This window comes from Diceros bicornis, chromosome 27 (genome assembly GCF_020826845.1).
Source record: "Diceros bicornis minor isolate mBicDic1 chromosome 27, mDicBic1.mat.cur, whole genome shotgun sequence".
Taxonomy (NCBI): Eukaryota; Metazoa; Chordata; class Mammalia; order Perissodactyla; family Rhinocerotidae; genus Diceros; species Diceros bicornis.
Genome location: NC_080766.1, coordinates 21,331,102 through 21,341,299, shown reverse-complemented (window position 1 = coordinate 21,341,299; position 10,198 = coordinate 21,331,102).

Here is a 10,198-nt window from a genome sequence, read left to right as displayed (position 1 = left end):
TAACAACTTGCGCCACCAGGCCAGCCCCATACAATCCATATTTTTTAAATAAGGAAACTGAGACTCCAGGACGTTAAGTAACTCACACATAATCACATATTTGTGCACTTCAGAATCAGAACTCTAACTCAGATCTATTTGTCCTCAAAGTATATGTTCTTTTTGTGTACAATGTTGTATATATTTCCGTTTGCCATTTTATGTTTCCTGGAATTATTAGTTGAGCTTATTTATTCTTAATGCTTCCACTTGTTAGCCAACGTTGCAGTTATTTTTAATTTTTAAGATGTATACTCTCTAAAAATCATGAAATACGAGAAATCCAATTTCTGATGGAGTTTGATATGCACATACTCACACACATATGTATGTATATATACATGGTGTAGAGTAACTGAGTAAACATTCTTTCTAATTCTAGACACTGGGTTTCATAATTATCACTAGTTAGATTGGAATGTGGATATAAAGTGAAATTCAACTCTGTGGTTCCAATCTCAAATGCTTAATATTACTACAACATGCCATATTGAAAATGCTGCTATCTGAATTTTAGGCAATTCATCTTGCTGGTATTCAACATGAACTTGCTTGTTGCTGAATAAATGCTTAGCTAAAGAAAAAACAAAAAACCAAAACTTCTCACATTAACAAAAATCTCCATGTTGGCCTTCAAACTTCTTGATTAGATTCTTGAATATCTTAAGAGGAACAAAGGCTAACATGTTGATTTATACATATATATTTATGTATACTATATATATATTTATACATATATGCACACACATACACATTTGGTGTTTTTTAAAAAAGTCTATGTGTTTATTTTCCTTTAAAAGGTAAGGTCTATTGAGTACTCATAAACATAATAATGAGTTTGATGGAGCACCACATCTCAAATTACATTTTCAGGAAATCATGGCTGAAAGCAAATTAAACCCGAGAACAGCATGCTTGTATCATACAAAGAAACAGAACGTTATTTTTTATATGACATATATATTTAATTCCCCAAAATTTAGAAAATTAATAAAGAAAATATCAAAAATTAATTTTTCTTTCATTTATAATATATTTATTGAACACATACAATATATATGCACTATGCTAAGTGCTGTATATCTTGCAAGTTGCTGTATATCTTGCTAAGTGCTGTATATTCTTGCAAGTTGAATTAAAGAAAATTTATGTGCAGTAGAATTGATAATACAAGTTCCAATTAAAAAATATCGTTTACAAGAAGTCTTTGTGTCTACTTGGTCATGATGAAATTGACCTGCCTTTTAGAAACATTCCCAGATCTAATAATTTGCTATTTCCATATAATGCCAGTTGAAAACTTTCCACTGTAACTCTTATTCACATAAGTCATCCATCTTTTGTGCAATAGGAAAAGTGGAGGCTGACAATGAAAACAAATGTCTTTCCTTGTTAACAGACTTATCAAGTTAGAAAGACTGGCAACATATTTTTGTACAAGAAAACACAATGTCTATAACACAATTGTATGTATGCATAAAACTAACAGCAAACCTACATTTACATTTGTTACGAAAGATCTATGAAGAAAATACCCACTTCACCACCTTTTCAAATGTAGCCTGACCCTCCAAACTCCTACCATTTAAAACATTTTTCTTTCTTAAAGGAACAGAGAATGTTAAAAATAGGGTAATCATTGGGTAAATTAGTAGGCCAGAACTCCCTGCCTCCTTCTGGTAAGGTGTTGGTGTCGTGTTTGCACTAAGAGATAATATTTATGTATACACAACACTGTCAAGGATTCCTGAAATGCTTTAATTTTCATCATGTGGGATTTTCCTGAGGACACTCACTTCCCTTTGGTTTGCCATCCATCTGTAGATACATTCAAACTAGTGTAGTGTTATTTTCTTTCTTTTACTTACAAAATATTACATTATTTCTTATCTATATCTATAGTTGTTTCTGGAACATTCATGAAATTTTGACATAATAAAACAAACAAACATAAATTTTAGAAAACTTTTCCAAGAATGGATATAAAAGATGTTTGTTTTAAGGTTACAAGTACTTCCGAGCAAGTAGATGAAATAATAATAGATCTAACTTGCAGCTTTCCATCGATCTGGTTTTTTTGGTGGATAATGGCTCCAATATTAGATTATAAATTTTGAGGCACTTTGAAACAAAAGTTAAATCTCAGTATAATAAATACCTTTAAAATACAGATCACTGAATAATTAAATATTTCTAGTCATCCATATTTCAGGTGATAAAACAATACTTGATAAAATTTTAATATTTGAATGGGATGTGAGTTGCATTTCATTGACTTAGCCCTATGTTAATGTCCTTTCTGAATATGACTTGCTTAGTACTGTCAACGTCCTGGCCTACTGATGTGACTGCTCTTTGAACGAGTTGATATATATGTGGACGTGATGTTTCTTGCACTTTACCTGGGGCCTCTGTTTTGCTAAGATATTTTGTCTTATTGTGGTCAAAATCAGATTGTAATTCTTGGAATACAGGGCTGATAATACATCATGTAGCCTAAAATAGACTAATCAAACTGTTTTTCTAAAGTAAGAGCAGTGATCATCTTTGATACCTTCAGATTACTTTATGCCATTTATTAATTCATTTTTTTTTTTTTTTTGCTTGAGGAAGGCTGGCCATGAGCTAACATCTGTGCCAATCTTCCTCCACTTTATATGTGGGTCACTGCCACAGGGTGGCTGAGGAGTGGTGTAGATCCACACCCAGGATCTGAACCTGCAAACCTGGGCCGCAGAAATGGAACATGCCAAACAACCACTACAACATGGGGCCAGCCCCTATTAGTTAAAATTTTTGACAATAACCTTTGAAGTCCAAGGAAAATGGATACAAATAAAACAAATTTGTTAGTACCCTTTCGCATAATGAACACTTTCCTTTTACAGAAGGATTTGTTAGAAATTGTTAAATAATAGAATGTCAAATAGTTAGGGATCTCATATTTTCTAGTACTTCTTTATCTGAATTTCCAGCTAAGATAATGACCTGAAGTACAAATCAAATGCAAGCATCTTGACACTAACTCTATACATTTTGCATTACCACGTATCTTAAAAAGTATCATAAAATAATTACACACAATTACAAGTATAAAATGATTATATACAATTTCTTAGAAAAATGTATTTTGAGTAAATTAAGTAACATTTACCAAATATTTTCTTTGTGTTTTGCAAGTAAAACAAGAACAGCAAAGGAAATGATATCTTTTTCCCATTTCTTACAAATTTTCTTTTCAGAATAACTAAATGCACCTGCTTGGGCACTGTACAAAGAACTACGAGGTGGGGCTGAATCTCATAGGAAATAAATGAGAAAAGAGTAAAGGAGGCAATTTAGCGGATGGGACAGAAAAGTGTACATAGCATTCCAAAGCAGTTTTTTACTCTTTGAAAAACTGGAAGGAAATAAAGCCTTCCACTAAAGAACTAAAATATTTGTTCCCCATATTTCGCGCCACATCAAACCCTGATTTCATTCATCATTCTCTTTGTCCATCAGTCCTCAGCCAGCTGCTGCTTCTACTCAGAAGCAGAATTCTAGTTCTGTAACTTGCAGATATCCAGCCAGCTCTATAACGTAATATTTTCAGCAGCACATGAATGTCAACTCTCACTTTGTTCTTTCCCCTTTTACGATCAGGACAGCTCAGATGCTGACTTGACCAGCAGAAACGCATACACCATGTGTTTAGTCCTGATAATGACTATCAACGTTTAATTATGTTTTAAATTCATAATGGAAAGAAATTATTAATGAATTGTGATGAACATGCTATGTGAAATCTGTAACAACTTGGTGCTGACGATGTTGTTGAATTTTAGGACAAAGTTACCAGACTGAAAATCAGTCATGCACGCCCAGAAAATTTACTCATCTCTTTGCCCAACACAAAAGAAGTTAGTCATTTTTTAACATTTGCATGTGATTCTCTGCTCTGCCCCCGATTAGCTTCCTGGCCTTGGGCAAGTCACTCATCTTCTCTAGAAACTCAGTTTTCTCTGCTTAAAAAATTACCATGAAAGGATTAGATCTCTAAAGTTTCTTCCAGGTTTGTTATCCTGTTTCTATGACTGGATAAAGACATCTTTTGGAAGCATGCTATAAAATAGACATAAAATTGACATACTTTATACACGTCAATATTAGACATGAATGTGTTTGCTTTCCTACTGATGTTAACTGTTCATAAGCCAAGTTTGTATAAGTGATAATTCTAAGGGTTACAGAGAATAGTCATGGGGAGATTTATGCATGGCACAATGTGTGATAAAATATCTCTTTTTATTATTGACAGATATGTTGTCAATAAAGAACAATGAGGAAATTTGCTCTGTCTTTACTGTTTCTTCAAATCTTCATTTTAATTAAAAAATAATTAACCTCAAAAAATTATCTTATCTTATTGCCGCTAATTAAGTTTTAAGATCTGATTTATCTCTGATATCAAAGAGTGGAAAATTTAATACTCCACAGATACTGTAATTTAATTTTTCATGGTATAATGAAATTAATAAAATCAAGTATCACCACTCCATGATGATTCCTTTTTTAAAAACATATTTTTAAAGAGTTGATTTATTTGTGTTTTTCAAATATTTTATGCATTTGTTAGAAACTGATTAAATATATAAAATGCTATCTTCTTAAATTAGCAATATCACAATTATTTTAATGATGGTTGGCTCTAATAAAATTATCCATTCTAAATTTTTAATATAAACATTGATAAAACACAGTCATTCAATCAACAAATGCTTACTGAGCACCTATAAGACCATATACTAAGAAAAAAAATTACTTTCATAATAAGCAAAGTATTCAAAAGTAATATATAATGATTTTATTTTCAAAGGCCTGAGATAATAAAAAGAAGCATGATAAAATTCTAGAGTCAAAATTTTGATTTAAATACAAAAGTCATTCATTCACTAATTCATGAATTTGTGCATTTTTATTCATGATTTGTATACCCACTTTTATGGTTCCCTAGTTCTTGTTGTTTTTAAATATGCGTGTCATATCAATCTGAGAAGCTGGGTAAATCCCACCATATCTTTTCTGTCATCATGGATTTCGGCCATCATTTAACATAAAAATAGTGCTGATCACTTTTGCCATAAATTTTTGGTACTTCTCAATCCTCACTGTTAGAGACCATTTAAGTCAACTTTTGTTAATGTATTATTACACATTCACATCAACTTTTCTAAATATTTTCTAAATATCTCACACATGTTCTCCCATCCACTTCACTAATTTATATCAGTTCACTTTATGCCATGCTTCACCGATGTGAATTCTTTAATATGATTCTAAGAATTTAACTTCATTCTTCCAACAGATTTGAAAGATATATCATTACCAAGAGAATATTTGAAACTCTCGTGACTTCCAGACTTTCATAACACAGCCTTATCCTCATTCTTTCTGTAGTCCTCTATTGCATCATATGTCCCAAATGTTCTCCCACTTAAGAAGGATTTGTATTTTTGTTGGATGCAGTCTTCTATATATGTTCATTATGTCAAATTGGTTGATAGTGTTATTCAAATCTTCCATATCTTTACCTACTTTATGTTGATCAACTCATTGCAGAAAAGGAGTGTTAAAGTCTGTCAATTTTGCTTTATGTATTTGGGAGCTTTGTTACTGGGTACATACATATATAGTTTTTTTGTATTCTCTTGATCAATTTATCTTTTTGCATCATGAAATGCCCTTTTTTATCTCTAGTAATTTTTTTGTCTTGAGATCTATTTTCTCTAAAATTAGTGTGGCCATATCAGTATTCTTACACATAGTTTTTGCATGTAAATATTTTATTCTCAACCTGTTTGTGTCTTGAGGAGTCAATTGTGATTTTTCCTTCTTTTTTCTATAAATAATACAAACAGCCTTACTTTCTTATCAAGTCTGGCAAGTCTGCCTTTTAATTGGAGTTTTTAGTTTATTCACATTCAGTGTAGCTACTGATTTAAGTTCACTTCTTGTTATTTGATTTCTAGGTATCTCATTTGCTCTTTATTTCCTCATTACTTCTCTCTTGCCTTTTTAAGTTAAATCAAATATTGTTTATTATTCTATTTTATCTCCTCTAATTACTTTTAAAGTTCAGTCTTTTGGCATTATTTCTTTGATGATTCTTTTAGGGATTTTAATATGCCTGTGTAATATATTGGGTCTATGTTCAAAGGAATTCTACTACTTCATGATTATTTTAAGACATTTATGACAATCTATCACTTATTGCCTTTCTATCTTTTGTGTTCTTATTTTTATATTTTTTTACTTCTACAAATGCTATAAAATGCACATTTATTTGCTTTCAACAACTAATAGTCTTTAAGGAAACTTAATTATCTATATAGATCAGGGTTTCTCAACATCCGCACTATGGATATTTTGGGCTAGATGATTCTTTGTTGGTGGGAAGAGCTATCTTATACATTGTAGGATGGTTAGCATCACCACTAGTCTCTACTCACTCGGTGTCAGTAGCACTCATCTTCCCTGCCCCAGCTGTGACAATAAAAAATGTTTCCACACATTGTCAAATGTCCTCTAGGGGGAGGCAGACAAAATTGCCCTTATCCTTGGTTGGAAACCACTGATAAGGAATATAGATCACTTATATTTGCTAAGTTATTTACTCTTTCTGGTGTTTATTCTTGGGTTTCTATCTGATATTTTTTTTAGCCTATGCAACTTTGTTAAATCAGTTCTTATGTCATTTACTGGAGATGACATCATTCAGTTTTTTATCTCTGAAAATGTCTTTACCTATAGGTTGTATATTCTAGATTGACAGTTCTTTCTTGTCACTAACAAGAAAATTGGGCATAAAATGTCATATAAGCACATATCACATTCCTTATCACCAATGGAGCAGTGTTTTGTTAAAAATTGGAATATGTAAATAAAACATCTGTTACTTAGAAGAGGAAAAGGGCTTTAAAAGATGCCTGAAAGAATAAGTATGTATCAGATTGTATATGAGAGATGCTCTAGGGGGACTTTACTGGAGCTGTTACTAAAATTGTGAGGTGGGAATGATAGAGTGGGATATGATAAAACACATATCCATATCTTTCTTGTCTCACTACTTTTTTTCTTTCCTTTCCCTCTATCTGGTTGTTACAGGGCAAGATCTTTACTTTCTTGTGCTGGTGGCAGAGGCATCACTTTATATAACATTATAACTACATCATTAAATTTGACTGCGTGCATTACAAATAGAACCTTGGAAGTGAATCTAACCTTACCCCATATTGCTAAAGTAAGGCTAATTGTGAAGTGGCTCCATTAGCAAGTGTCAGGAATATTCTTGTAATTTTTACCTATCAAATTTTATGACATCACCATGAAAACTGGGTGAAGGAAAAAGTCTTGGTGTGAGCAATGTTACTGCCTGCTGAATGTATCTGAACCAAGTATCTCACTGGGGGAAAAAAAGTACAGATTAAAATAATTAGAATGTGAAATAGAAGGAATATGATGGAAAATGGAAAGAGGACGCACAAGTGGATCATGATGCCAGGGAAACAAGTAGTAGCTCTTACTCACAAGAGTATCTAAAAGAAAAATAACAATACTCATGCATTTATCTAAGACACAGAACCAACAAACAGGTGACGCTGGAAGGGACTACCTGACCTATCTTGACTGGGGAGGGGAAATTAGACTCTTGTTCATGTTAGGCTCTACCTAAAGCCTACATCTGGATAATCTGGAGAACAGCTATGAAACAGCTCCCCTTTATGACTTAACGTGCTGGAGCTATCATTTTGTTCATGATTAATAATTTTTATTTATTACCTTTGAATCTCACAGGATGGATGTTACTGAACAGATGGAGATATAGCTGTGAATAAAGGTGTTCCAATGCTAATACAGTTACCTAGGTATGATGGGAAGCAGATTGCTGTCTTCTGCCCAATACATTAAAGATTGCTTTGCTGTTTTGGCTATGACAAGTGGGAATGTGGATGCACTAACTAAGGGGGAGGGAACTGGAGTAGGCTTGAGGAGTTTGGGCAGGGTGGTGCTGAGGGGTCAAATATCCTTTGGGGTTTGGAAGGTGCTACTTCTTTGAAGTCTTGTGGCACTCTAAGACTGAGCTATATTTGGAGGTAGAATATACCAGTTGATAGTTTCATTGGACAAACAATACCTTGGGGAGCAAACAATGTACTCAAATTGCACTCAAGAATGTAAGTGGCAACCTAAGCTGGCAGCAGTTTTAAGTTCTGGCTTAATCAGCAGTGACTCCACTAGGTTCTACATAACTTGGGTAGATTGCTGAATTTATCCAATTGAAGTCTTTTTAATAAATTTTGTAATCCAAGTCGCTTTGGGTTTTCCTAATCATGCAAATGGGAACATTGATAGACAAGTTTTGTTGGTGGATATGGTCTCCTTCTCCAAAAGGACAATTTTGGTATCATTTCCCCACTGGTGTCAAAGTGGATAAGACATTTTAATATTATTGTTTTATTTTAGAAAGATAATTTTTTCTAAAGCAATTCTCTTATTCTAAACCAATAAACCACAATAAAGAGGAATGAAATCCTTGAGGAAATGCATTAGATTCATGCTTAAAACACATTTAAAACACTCAACCTATAGAAAAGTAACTATAAGAAACAATCTACATTCTCATTCCGGTCTTCAAGTACTAAATGAGAATGCAAAGGAATGGCAATTCGATTATGGAGATCATTTTTAAATAGGAAAATTAACTATAAAGAGCAAAAGACGGCTTTATGAGCTGTCAGCTTTATTTTATTGGTGGAATGTGAAAGTGCCTTGGTGCCTTCAGAATACTGAGGTTAAGTCACTCGATATTCATAGGCGATATTCATAGGCACTGAATTGGAGGAAACTGCCCTGGGCTAATTGCCGTGTTAAAGCTAACCGAGTTTTATACTAAGTGCCTGGTGAAGCTTGTTTAAGTAATGGATTTTCCTTTAGGCCTGGAGAAATCCCAAGATACTTTTACCTACTAGAAGGAAGGGTGACGAAAGAATGGGAAAAGAGAGAATAGGATTGTAAAATTCATGATTAAGAAAAGAAGTAAAAGCTTGTATAAATGGAGGCAGACAACTGTTACTTTGGTTTCCCCTATCAATAACCTAGGCTGGCTTCATCTATGTTGTAAAAGCCTAGCTCCATCTGTGATTTTTTATTCTAATACCATGTAACACCGTGTATTTTATAACTATGCTCTACTCAAAATGGTATTTTTTATTTTATAAAGTTACTTAATAGTTTTCTTTGAAAACATTACCACTTTTTCTAAATAATTTAAGGCTATACTTTTACTCTGCATATTAAAGCTATCATTTAACCATAATATTAGACACATTTAAGTATTCCAAATGATTGTTTATAAAGTATATTGTAATTATACAAGCTATATTAATTTCTTGTACATGTAAATTTAAATGTGTCTATCTAGATTAATAAATATTTTCTTTAATTATCCAATTAATGCATTTTGAACTACTTTCCTATTAATTATGGTCTAAGTGTTTGACCTCATATTTTACTTAAAACTTCTTGTTATATAAATGAAAAAGTCGTGCATGTTTATTGAGGCTAGGTTGACAACCCAGATGGTAGAAGATATGTGTTATACATATATATTCAACAAATGAGTCACATCTCAAGTATATATAAAAAACTTCAAATCCATAAGAGAAAGATAGAGCAAGATGCCTTCCCTGAAAAAGGCAAAATATTTGAACAGGCATTTCAGAAAATAGAATATCAGAATGATGAATGAAATACGAAAATATATCCAATGTAATCATTATGAAAATAGAAATTAAAACTGCAAGGATATACCACCATTACACATCCATGAAAATGGCTACAAAGAAGAAGACAGATACCACTAAATCTTGCCAAGAATATGGATCAATGGACCCTAATTTGTATTTGTACACTACTTTTGGAAATTATTTGGCAGTATCTACTAAAGATGTGTATGTGCATACCACATGATCTTGCATTCTTTCTTCTAGGTATTAACTCAACAGAAATGCATATACATGCTCACTAAAAAAACAAGTTAATAGAGTCATTATTCTAGGCCCAAACTGGAGCTTACCCAAATACCCATCAGCAGTAGAAAGAACAAATCAGCTGTGAC